Source organism: Lichenostomus cassidix, chromosome 10 (assembly GCF_008360975.1).
Source record: "Lichenostomus cassidix isolate B80296 chromosome 10, HeHo_3.0, whole genome shotgun sequence".
In the NCBI taxonomy this organism is placed as follows: domain Eukaryota; kingdom Metazoa; phylum Chordata; class Aves; order Passeriformes; family Meliphagidae; genus Lichenostomus; species Lichenostomus cassidix.
In genome coordinates this window covers 16,289,032-16,302,063 of record NC_139491.1, presented here as the reverse complement: position 1 = coordinate 16,302,063, position 13,032 = coordinate 16,289,032, and the positions used below count along the sequence as shown (strand labels likewise).

The window sequence follows — 13,032 nt, the reverse complement described above, 5'->3', positions numbered from 1 at the left end:
CTAGGTCTCCTTATTTATCCTTGCAAAGTCAGGCAAACCATCTTGAAGTTATATTATTCCACTCTTCAAAATAAGTATGTACTCATTCTTTCTGACCATCAGCATAAACAAGTGAATTAATTTTGATGTGAGGGTTGAATTCTAGTAAGTAATCAGCTGCCAAAGCCACAGGCTGCATTAGTACCCATTTAGATGGATGTGACACACCATATACGTGCTTATATTACAGACACACTCCCTCAGAGCTGTTCCTCTCAATAGTGCTTCAATGACTTTGACTCATGCCTCTATGCATAGCTAACTGAAAATTTGTGTTCAGTAGATTAGAAGAGATCAAGTATATGCAACAGAAAGCACAATTTCACCATCTCATTAATAACTTACATTGTCTTCAAGTGTAGTAACTGTCACACAGCAAGGTTATTCTTTTGACACTTTAGGGAGGCAGCCCTGAGTACTATTTATAAGATTGTTTTGAAGTAATTTGTAAAGTGTAATTCATCTCTATAAACCTCCTCAAAAAACAAGAGGAAACTCTTCTTTACTTGAACTCCCATGGTGCCTCTCTCGTAATTACAAACCTGGGCTTTATGTTCTATATTGTATATAGTTTTCTATACTTCCTGAAGAAACATGTTTTGCAATTGTAAGCCTAAACCCACAAGGCCTAGGAGTAATCTAGAGCCTTAAGAAGTCAAATATTTCCTTAGTTTTCAGGATCCCATCGTCACCATGGAGACCTAAACTATTACTAGCTCTATTTTGCATTTCCAGCTTGTATGTCTGCTAACAGCACCTTAAACAAAGCAGTCACACAGGTATCTCAGCAGGACAAGCATTTCAAACAACTTCGAAAACGCATTCTTCAGCTGGTTCAATGTGAGAAGTGATTCAACATTAACACACACCTCATAGAGATCTAGAAGGGGGCAAACCTCTTCCTGGCTACACACTGCTTTACATAGGACTAAACCTAAGTTCCTATGTATTTGGAAGCATTAAACAGCAGACACTTAAGGACAACAGAGCATATATGGGAAAAGGAGAGCACGTGTGAGAAAACAAGATTTTTTTCCAAATTAAGGATCTCAAAGCTGAGCTACTGGGAAGTACCTTCTCTCCACTACCTGCTTAAGCACTGTCTTTTGCCTACCTTATTTTCCCTCAACTACTCAACACTGCTCCTTTGTTCAGTTGCAAGAAACAACTCTTGCAATACTTGCCACCAAACAAGCTAAAAACAGTAGTTTAGAAACCACCAGGACAAACAGACTGAAATAAAGTTACAGTACCCTGCAGACACTGCCACAGAATCTCAGGACAGTTTAACATACCAAGTTATTTCTTCCAGCTCCAAAAATCCAACTCTTCTAAAACAAATACTTGCTTCAAGAGCTTTAGTTGCTTTTTCATTCCACTAGGAAGATACGGCACTGTATTAATCATTTGCAATACAACACCTATGTTAGAGAACCTTAAGCACACTCAATCTTTAACCCCCTTGAGTGAGATATCAACTACTGACCACTGTGTGTCAAACAGGTCATTTAAAGCTTTGTATGATAGAGAAGTATTTGACAAAGCAGGTAACAAAGGGATGCTGGAACTGCATGAATTCTTCTCTAAATCCCTTCTTTAGTTAACTATTAGTCAGGATTTCTGTCTTTCACATATAACTAGAGCTTTTTTGCTGAATACAGCTTTCCTGTTAACAACCCCTTGCACTTCTAGACTATGAGACTTGCACTAAGATCTGCATCCCACTTCAGTTTCTTTTCATTGTTCCCAAGACATCCACTATGGAACCAGAGTATGCCTAACAATGACCCAGATCCACCTCTTTACATTCTTCACCAAGCCTTATATTGTTTATTTTTTTCTGCAAATAGTTCAGTTTAACCCCATTTTGCATCAGACGCATTGTGGAGGAGCTGGTTTCATGCCAGCACTTCCTAACAAGAACTCTAAGAGAGAAGTCCAGACTGGCCTGTCCTGCTTGCCCCAGCTCCTCCCCATGGGCAGTTGTTTCACTATCCAATGGTCACTGATACACCAACCAAAACATAAGATTGTCTCAAATGCTGTCAAAAGGCTGCATTTCAATAGCTACTGAATAGACAATCATACTCAGACAAGCCTGATTATACAAATGCTAGGCTTTCATTAGCTTATTACTCATAAAGAAGCATTTTCCTATTGCTTAGTTGAATATCCCATGAATGTTGCCAGAAGAAAGCTTTTCTAATTCTAAGCTCCTTGGAGATATCTTAAGTATGAATTGCTTAGATTTCGAATGGCAACTCCTAACAAGCAAAAGTATTACAAGCATCTGTAGACTGACCAGGAAGAAACAAAACTTATACTGAATACTAGAGGCCCAGAAGAAAGACAAATTTCACTTGCACAAGTGTCCAGCATCCTAATTTCCACATCACATGTCATGGGAAAGTTAGGTCCCACCGAATACATGTAAAGAAAGACATTCCAAATAAAAGAAAGCTAAATTAGGGAGTTCTTACAGAATAACTCAACCTCAGAAGGAAATAGCAAGACTATTGAAGATATCGGAACAAGGGTTGATACAAAATACAACTGGTTTGTTTCTGTGATGACATGGCTGCTTTCTGTATCTGGTCATAATAATACAAAGAGTATAGCACAGGCAGTTATGTAGTTCTGGTTAAAATAATGAAAGGTAAACATGAAACAGAAAATTTGGCATGAGTATATAGTACAGAAAAAACCCACCAACTTGTCAATACACACTACTAGAAATCTTCAGTCTACAAAGCTGTAAATATAGTTTGCAAGTTTTTTTAATGTTTTTCTCATTTTTCTCTCTATTCTATCACTTTCTGTCTTCATTCTACATTTCTTCCATTGGTTTTAAGTGTCTTGTAAACAACTTTTAAAAAGCAACTCCCTACTTTATCTTCTCTTTTTACCCAAAGAACAATTATCTGCAATCCCACCTTGCTTTTGCATCTTCTTCAGGGGCTAAAATTGTACTTCACTCCTCGGCAGCTACAGAAGATGAGCTGTACATGAAGATACACTTACTGGGTGGGTACCAAGACAGTACTGCTGCTTGATAGCAGATGTTTTGCAGGTACTTGGAATTTATCTGCAGTAGCCTCCAGCAGGATGGGAACTACACTGTGTTGGCTGCTACAAGCAAACCAGAAGAATTGCTGTCCCTTTTTGCAAGTCCCAGACGGGAAAAAAAACCAAAACCAAAACCAACAAAACTCAATAAAACAAAACGTCCATTATTTAGGTATGCTTATTTCTAGAAGTTTTACTGGCACAACATAAGGCCACAATTCACAAAGGCATGCTTCTAGAAATTTGAATGCTGTCACAACACACATGGGTCACCTAACCAAATACCCTATTTTCAAATACAGTAACATGAGGCAAATGAAGGCAAGGAATTCTAACTAGGGAAATACACAACTGATTTAGGGCCTTTAGGGCCCTCTACAGTTGCAAATCTTGCTAAAATCACCTCTGATCCTGAACACTCTGAAGTGTTGTTATGTCACATACACAGATGCCAAGACAAATCCTCCTTTTGCTTCAAAATCCATATGCAACAACTGACTTCCTATCCCCAGTACAAGCTCCTTGTCACACACATTATGAGGTAAAATCAACAATCTAATCAGATCTGACAAAAAGTTGGCCAAAAAAAGAGTTGAAATTATGACGATAACAATTTGAAATATGGATTTGAATCTATCATCATTAATGATGAACCCCAGCCTAAATACTGTTTTGCCTTGAGATATTAGAAAATGATAATATGAAGCCATCATGATTACAAAGAGATTTAAAAATTAAGTGCCTGGTGAGGTGAGCATAAATCTTTACAATTTCTTCAAGTCATGTGATATTTAATATAGTACTTCACTTTTAAAAAAAGCAAAAAACCACCTGAACTTAATGGCAAATCTACAGAAGCCTTTTTTAAGGTTTCTTACTTTATAGCAATAGACACAAAGGCATATACCATTGGGGAAGCATTTGATCTTCCTACTGCAGTAAAAAATGGATGAAGTAACACATGGAAGACAATGTGGCATTCCTTTGTCAGCAAATATTGCTGGAAGACTCATAGAAAACAGCTGAAGATTTGAAGAAACAAGTATTAGAACAAATGATGGAGTGTGGGAGGTGTGCTCCACTGTTGGCTGACCTTACAGATGTTTCCTACATGTCTCATCTCAGGGTATATGCTCGACTGTTTCAACAGGGAAACACCCTGGGAACTTCTCTTTTGCGAGTCACCACAGGACAGATGGATCAGAGTAGACTCAACATATTCTGAACAGTAAATAATTTATTTAATAGAAACACTTTTCATGAGGAAACATTGCAAGTGTAAACTTATGTGGTTTTATCTGTGACATTTACGCTGGAATCCTTTTACTTTTTATTGCAGTTAAAGCAGTCATTCCACAACCACACGTGAAATTCTTTCACTGCATCATTCAAAGATAAACTAATGCAGCAATGCTGGAGCCAGAAGTGCACCGAGTGCCACAGGATGTCATTGATTATACAACTTCATAAAAATAAGATCTTCAAGCAGTAGAATACCTTGTAACAAGATGGGGAGTGACCACAAAATTCATATTCCCACACTAAGTTTTGCTAGCTATCTTGTGGCAAAGGGCTTCAAAGAGTTGTCAGACTTAACGACATTATTACAAATGTTTTTCTAGAAAGATAACTGTTCAAAGCTGGCTGATCTCTTCTGTGATGACAAGTGGCTGCCAGTACTATGCTACCTACCAGATATTTTCAAATCAATACACACTTAAGGTGTCCCTTCAAGGTGAAGCTGAAATTTTAACAATGAGCAAGAAAGTAACTCCTTTTCAAAAGAAATTCACTCTACAGAGATTGTTTTGAAAACAGAAGTTGAAAAACGTTTCCACTGAAAAAAACCTCCTACAAAAATCTCCAAAAGATGTATATAATTTCCTAATCTTTAAAATCTTAACTAAAAAAAACCCAAAAAACCAAACCTGTTTAAAAACCTTCCAAAAGAAATGCTTCAGGCAAAGAGTAGAATCTTCCCATTAATCTGCAAGAACAACTGACTGACATCAGGGAAGTTGGAAATTTAATAAATGAATTCCAAGAAGAATCTCTGCATAATTAGTGTACAGGAGTGGAAAATTAGTACCATGACTTAGAAAGCACAACCAACAATGCACTTCTTCCACTTGGATATGTCTTTGTGAGGCATCTTTTTGGGCCAGCACAGCCATTAAAACCAAGTATTCAAATAAACTGAACCTAGAACCAGCCCCTAAAATGGCTGTATACAAGTGATGAACCAATACTTTAAAAAAATTTAGAGAGGCATGTTCAATCCATGGCTCTCACTAAATTATTCCTTACCGAACGTGAAAAACGGTTTTGTTAAAGAATAAAACGAATTGTGAAAGTATTTGTCTTGTCCTTTATTAACTCCTATTTTTGTGTATGTTCTCTTATATAATAATAGTAGAGCAGTACGTGTGAAAATTTATAAATAATATTCATATTTTTGGTGTGTGTGCTGACAAATCTTACACTGATAAGGGTGTGAAAACAAAAACGTCTTTGGAAACCACTGCCTTAAATGACCCAGTAGGCTGGGAATATTATTCCAGAGAAGTTAAGGCAATGGCCAGTTATACTAAGACCCACATGGAACACAGTGCTTTGTTTTTAGTTTTCAGCATAAAGTAACAGAGGTTTTTTACCCTCATATGCAGATGGCATTTGTAACACTTGACACTGCAATTTATCTCTGAAAAGGAATGATAATAGCATTAAGGCAGGAACGCATTGTTCCTGCAGTTATTCTGTACACTCATTACTGAGCCACTTTCATAGCCTGGCCTTACAGTTGCTTCAGTGGTGGTGTGCTTGGCTCCTCAGGCCCCATCTACCCCTCTTACTGCTTGCAGCCTTCCTTTATCTGTGTTAAATAACCTCCAACAACAGCAGCTACCTTAGCCACACACTTGTACTGCCATCAAGGTGGTTTTCTGCCTCATCTCTTCATCACAAAAGCCCTGCTATTCCCTTTGGAGTGGTATTACACAGTCAGCTAAAGTTCTGACAGGAAAACTCTAAAAATACATTCTCTGCCCAGGACAGAGAGGGAACAAATTTTCACTCACTCATACAGCACCTATGAACCATTTGAACTGAACACTTATATATCCATGTCCACTACATAAAAAGGCCTCAGACAAAATTCATTAGATCCCCTGCAACCCCCCTCCTCTTCATGTCTGGATTTGTTCTGTACTTAATCTGTACTCTAGTCTGCCCAAGCTCACCAGGCAAAGTTAACTACCCCTTCCTCACGGGTTTTAGTCTTCTGTACATACACTTCCATACCTCAGCTGGTTTTAAGTCTGGTTAGTATCACAGTGCAGCTGAACAGACAACCCAGCAACAACCAGGCTTATCTGGACCTAACTCACAGCTGCAAACACAGCCACTGACTTTTTTTTAAATTAAATTTTTTTTAGGTTTGGTACATACTACAACAACATCTTGGGTTCTTGCCTGGGGTCTGTACATCCTCAGCTGTTGTACATAACATTTCCAAACAGTACTTTAAACATCACAACAGAGTGATCTCATTTCCCAGAGCCTTTGCTTTTTTCATCTGAAGCTGGACTTTTATCTCTTCCTCCCTGTACCAGTGCCTTCAGTGATACCCTGACCCAGGAGACTTTTCTGGTTCCTTTTGCTTGACCCTGTGTCCTGGCTGTGCAGTAATAGCTCCCACTTGATCCTTTCCCCAGGGAGTTCAGACCCACCCTTGTCAACAGATGTGTCCTTACACCACAACAAAAAAATTATCCAGTCAATAATGATAACGAATTACAAGAATTAAAAAAACCCAAGAATTAAAAAAATTGCAAGCTACAGGGAACTGGAATATTCAAGTTGGACTTCCTGATTTCATTTATTCATACATTCATTATAGGCCCATTGCTAGATTTCGATTCTTGTGGCGTCTAAACATGTTTATTGTGTCTAAGGATTATGGCCCTCAGTCCTACACCACCATCACATTCTTGACACCATCCCTCCTTCTACCATAGGTCTTTCCTTAAACAGGCACCATCACTTCTACCAGACACTGATAGTCTATCTTTCCTGCTTCTGTTCTGTCTGCCAAGTGCCACCTTGCCATTTCCTGCTACACAGCACTTGGCACATGTAAATTGAACAAAGGTAAAAGGTACTTGCCATAAATTACTTTAAGCCTAATTAATGTTTTCAGCTGTACTAAGTCAAGCCAGCAGTTTTTGGAACTGTTTATGCTTATATTTATGTCACCTATACACAAACTTTAAATCTCACATTCCAGAAGAATCAGAACTTTCCCGATAGTACAGAACACAGCTAAACCCAGACCACAGGATAGGCTGGACTTGAGGTCACTGAGACAAAGGGTTACTTATCACATTAGAGGTATCAACTCTCAAGAAAGGTAAAGAGAGATCATTACATGAAAATAAACAAGAATGGTTATAAGAAAAGCATTACACAACTGAAGACCTTTTTAAGCTGAAGACAATGCCATTGTTTAAGAGGTTCTCATACCACTACACCAAGTACTTCAGCAAAACAATAAATACTTCAATATACTAGAGCAACAAATCTACCACAGCTGACAAATGCAAATTGTTATTCAACTCGAAAAACTAATCAGCTCATGTAGTACCATTGAATCTTTATCACCTCAATTGTTATTTGCTGTGATTTAGAAGACTGAGAGCCTCCTGCTTTTTTCTGGGTTATACGTCACTTTTTCATGAAAATAAGAAACCTCAATCTTACAAAAGTTGCCATAGAAAAAGACACAAGGCTCATCTACAATTCACTTCAGCCTATATTTTCTTCCTGCTGCCCAAACACAGAAAGATGAGCTACCTACAGAGAATGAAAGGAAGGCAGTTTCAAGTGCCAGCCTGACCCATCTTGGCAGAAATTCAACTGGTAGCTGCCAAGTAAAGAGACTACAACTAAGTCAGCACTGTAATACTGTAAAGATATTTTAAGACAAGACTTACTGTTGTATAGTCACCCTCACCTTAAGAAGTCAGTTCATGTTCTAGCTTTATGAAGATGCTTGAGCAAAAAAGGCGCTGGAGCTTTGAGAATTGAGGGGGTGGATCTCTGGGGATGAAATCCCAGCTTGCAACTGGAAGTGGAAAATATCAAAATGTTATCACAATTGCTTCAAGTATGCAGGCTAATTCAAACCCAATTCCAAGATAAGCATGTGTGCACACAGCACACCCAGGGAAATGGTTCTCTGACTACTGTGAAATGGGTTTTCAGCAGCATTAGCAGGGACAGAAACCTACAAAATTCATTGTACACAGTTACAAGTCTGGCATCAAAACTAAGCACAGGCTCCTCACCGTGTTCTCATCCCCAAGCATACCAGCCTCACTGCAAAGCCTCACTTCTCTGCACTCAGAGACAAACAGCACAGTTCTCTAAACACTGATCAGACCCAGGACTGGGTGCATGCTGTGGATCACCACTTACACATTTAAGGAGCTCGGGCTACCTTCAAGGCATTTTTTGTGAAAAAGGAATAGATTGTTTAAACACAACAATAAAAATGAAGCATAAAAGAGCTTAAGGCCCAGCATGATGTCCATAATCATAATCTCATCCAAGGAGTTGCAAAACCCTAGATTATTCTGCATAACATAGCCTCTGGAAGTTGTAAGCTAAACTACTCTGAAAAAAAACCTCTGCTTTATAATTTGCATCTCCCTTCCCCCAAAAATTTTTTAGTTCAATTTAATATGTATTTTTACAACCATATGTGGTCAAAACACACAGAACCTTGAAAGCAAAAACATGCATTTGCCTTCAGGACTACCTGAAATTGCAATTTCCAGCTCCATTTGTCCCAACTGAAACACTAAAATCCAAAAGTAAACAAATGAAACGTAATACTGCCTTATTAAGACAGCCTCCCCTCATTTGCAACAACACCCAACTATTTTGCTTGCTGTTCTCAATTTGTGTCGGCATTCTATTGTCTGCAGAAACATGCATAAGCAGACTTGCCAAAAGATTTTAAAGATTCAAAAGCAGGGAGAAGAAAAGAATTTCTGAAAGCTCGTACAGTGGTCTGTAAAGACATTCACACCTCCTTCCTAATTAGGACCTGGTGCAAAGGCAGCATCTGGGAAACGCTGCTTAGAAAGAAACTCTCCATACTAAAAAAAAAACAAATATCAGGATGCCTGCACATTTGGCAGTTTACCAAATCTCCAAGGGTCAGAAAGGACTGGCAGCTAAGAATCAACTGAAATGGTGTTTTCAGTACTCTAAAGCTAAAGTTATGGATTGGAGGGATACTTCAACAAATGGTATTGCTCATATTTCATTAACATACAACACTGATATCCCAACAGTTATCTGACACCACAAAGAAGGAATGGAGGTGAGATGTTTGAACTACTGTCTAGACGTGGTGACTAATTAAGTACTGCCATATATGCAAGCCATCTAGACTTTGCATTTGCACAGGTTTAACAGATACATATTACATAGGTAAGCATATAAAGTGACAATCCAAATATTAATGCCTCACAACATCCTTGCTATGTGGAGTCAAATCTTCATAGAAACAATATCAAATAAAACAAAGTTTTCACAGCAAAAATTCCAAGTCATCGTGCAGTTCAAGATATGCCAGAGCTAGACAGTTCTTCCAAGCCCACTCCTCCCACTCCAAAACAAGACTTGACTGTACTGTAGTGGTGTTTTGCACTGATACTTATATTTATAACTATAGATGGATTTCCTAATATAAGTAGAATTCAGCCATTACATTAGCTGGCAAATGATAAAAGAAGTCTAAGTAAAACTGTAAAAGAAACCAAGCTCAGAGTAAAATGACTTAATCCTTTGCAGTTCAAATGCAAGTTCATCTTTCTCAATATTGTTTACTCGTAACCAATCTATCCATCACACACACACCACAAAACCTCTCGCCCTCTCAGGCACTACTACAGTGCAATGGCAATGTTTCAAATCAACTTAAATTAGGCTGTACTACATTCCATTACATGATATCATGCAACAGATGTTACTCTAAGAACACACAGGACAATTATTCAGGATGAACTGCTGTAATCTGAATGGCAAAATGAATGGGTATCCTATAGGAAATGGCTGAAAGCTTTATCTACCTTTATACTGAGATTCAGAACTTGAATATTGCCCAAGTTTGCCATAGTTAATCCCGACACTTAGATTGGCAACCAGAAACAAGAAGATTCTTATCTCACATAAGCTCAATAATTTTGTCACCAATAGATAAGCTAGCATTCCACTTAACCGTTTAGTTCTCCAGTGACCAGTGAGTTAAATGAGGCATAATGAAACTCAAATGAAATGCACTTCCAAGAGGCAAGAGACACACCCCTTCCCTCCTCAGCTGTGGCGGTAACCTTGAATGTTCCTTGAAAATGTCACATTATGAAAATTAATGCAGGAAAGGTAGTTCAGCCAACTTAACTCACAGTTAACTTGTCTAACAGCTGTTCTGCTGGAAGTATGGCTGACCATTACACCAAACAGATATGAAAGCTTTTCATATGCTACAATTTGTACAGTATTTATAATTAACATTGGCAGCTTACATTCCTACTTGCAACACACTGCCATACACATACAAATAAGTTATATTTTACAGAAGCAAGAGCAATCTCAGAAATGTGTTGCCTCTTCATTTTTAAATCACTGTGACATTGTTCCATAGCCATTGGGCTCTTTTGAGAATGCATTACTCCTCAATGCCTCTAAGTAACATACTTCCAAGCCCAGAACTGGCTTGAAATTTAATATGGCTCAAACTCGGCTCCAAAATATAGGTCTGCAAAATAAACTTTAATAATATTTGGAGCGACATGGACAATTGCTCAATCTGACAAGAGATTTTTTCAGTCAATGAACATTCCCACGATCATTCCAAGCGGACATCATAGCAGCATTTTACTACACAAAAAGTAAAGCCTAAAAAAACTGAAATGGCTGGTCAGTAGAACAAAAGCGCTATAGAAGGTGAGCACAAAGCCAGCAGAGGCCCCAGTTCTCAGTCAGGTGTTCCCACGCAGTGACACTGCGTCGGGGCTCTCCAGACACCGAAAGCAAGACTGCATCCACGGCCATCTGCTAGGGGGCATGGCAGAAACAGAGGTGTCAGGACTCGAGGCGGACCCCAGCCCAGTGCGCGGACAGCCCCGCTGCAAGCACACAACACCGCCTCGCACCAAGGGAGGCTCTGCGCTTTGCTCAGCCCCGGACACGAAGCCTCACCGGGGCACGTAGCCCGGAGCCGCCGGACCCTTGCACGCCCAGGCTGGCCCGGGGAACAGAGAGGCTGCGGAGCAGCGAGGCTCAACCGCCCACCCATCCTCGTCTGCGCTGCGCAGGGGCGGCCGCGTCCTTCCCTCCCCTCCGGGGTGGCCCTACGATAGCGCCCTGCGACCCGCTTCCAAGCCGAGCAGTCCCACCGCTCTCGTGGGAAGATGCGGACACAGACACAGAGAGATGGCTATACATCCACGCGTATGCAGACGCGGCAGGATCGTCCTTGGGAGGTCGTCACTTCACTACGTATTGAGAAAAGGTTTTTTTCTCCGTCGCGGTCGCCAATAGCGCCCAACAGCGAGCAGCTCCGTTCCCCGGGCAATCCCAGCCCCGACCCAGCCACGCCACGCTCGCCACAGGCATGATGCGAGGGGCTGGCCGCCCCAGCACCTCCCTCTTATTCCAGCCCTTTACGGCACAGGGAAATCCCGAAAGACCTCTGTTACCCTCCCATCCCGGCCCGGCTCCTGACGAAGGATAGGTGAGCCGAGGCTGCTCTCCCCTTCCCGGGGTTCAGCCTCAACAGCACCGGGCCGGGCTATTGCTGTCCTCCCTAGAACCGGCAACTTGTTGGGCAGGCAGCGCTGCCCGCGGGTGAAGCTGTGCGGGCGCAGCGGGCACCAGCGATCGGCGGCTGCCGCTGCTCGGGGGCAGCGCGGTCCCGCATGCAGAACCCCGCGGCAGCCGAGCGGCTCCGCGCTCCCGCCGCTCAGCCCCGCGCCGAGTCTTCCCCCTCTCGGCGGCTCGGCACAGACCACACGCTCTCTGCAATGTGCAACGGCGGGGCAGGACGAGGGTCCTCCCGGACTCCTACCGGGAACGCTGTTAATGTGGCATTGCGGAGCGCCTAAGCCCCGCAGCTCTCTCGCTTCCTTCCTTCCCCCCGCTCGCCTGTTGCCCGCTCCCGCCGGCTCCGCCGCCGCCCGCAGCTGCCGCGGCTGCGGACTCCAGGCGCAGACCCCCGCCGGGGAGGGCAGGAAGCGCGTCATCACTCCGGGCCGCTCCACCGCCCTCCGCCCGGCTCGGCCCGGCCCGCTCCGAGCGACCCGCGGCTCCCGCCCCGCGCCCGGAGAGCGGCGGGAGCAGAGCCCGCCTCAGCCGAGGGCTCGGGGCTCCCCCTTACCTGGGCCTGAGGGAGAAGCGCCTTCGCCGGCCGCAGCCCTCACCCCGGCGGCGAGATAGCGTCGTTCCCGCTCTGCCCGCCCGGGACCGCGGCGGCCAGGGCACGGCAGCTCCTCGAGGGAATGAGGAGGAAGGCCGGAGCAGCCCCGCGGGGAGGAGAAGGACCCCGGCAGGGCAGCAACACCAGCGGGGGCCGCTGTGGGGGCGCGAGGCGCCCGCCCGGCCCCTCAGGCAGCGCGTGCGAGCCGCGCGCCCCCCGCCCAGCCGAGCTCCCGGCGGCGCGTGCTGAGCGCGGAGCCGCGGCGGGGCAGAGCGGCGGGAACGCGCGGGACCGGGCAGCGCGTTGTGTCTTGAACACCTCCGGGGAGGGGACTCCATCACCTCCTAACGGCCAACCTAAACCTCCCCAGCATATTTGAAAACTATGTCTTCTATTGCTGATTGCCGGGGGAAAGAACCCGACCCCCACCTCGCTACACCCTG

General features: G+C 42.9%; 1 protein-coding gene across 5 annotated transcripts in view; it reads right to left on the bottom strand.

The window, feature by feature from the left end:
• Positions 1 to 12,803, bottom strand: part of TLN2 (talin 2) — a 143,097-nt gene extending 130,294 nt beyond the window's left edge. For 2 of the 5 annotated variants that reach the window (XM_085070860.1, XM_085070864.1), the window contains exons 1-2: positions 12,242 to 12,398; positions 8,117 to 8,227 (exon numbers count right to left, since the gene is read on the bottom strand). The gene's annotated coding sequence lies outside the window, so the exon portion shown is untranslated. Of the gene's footprint in view, positions 1 to 8,096; positions 8,228 to 12,241; positions 12,399 to 12,550 lie in introns of those variants that run through there. The other 3 variants (XM_085070862.1, XM_085070861.1, XM_085070863.1) reach the window with 3 other exon arrangements.
• Between the last annotated feature and the right edge of the window lie 229 nt (positions 12,804 to 13,032).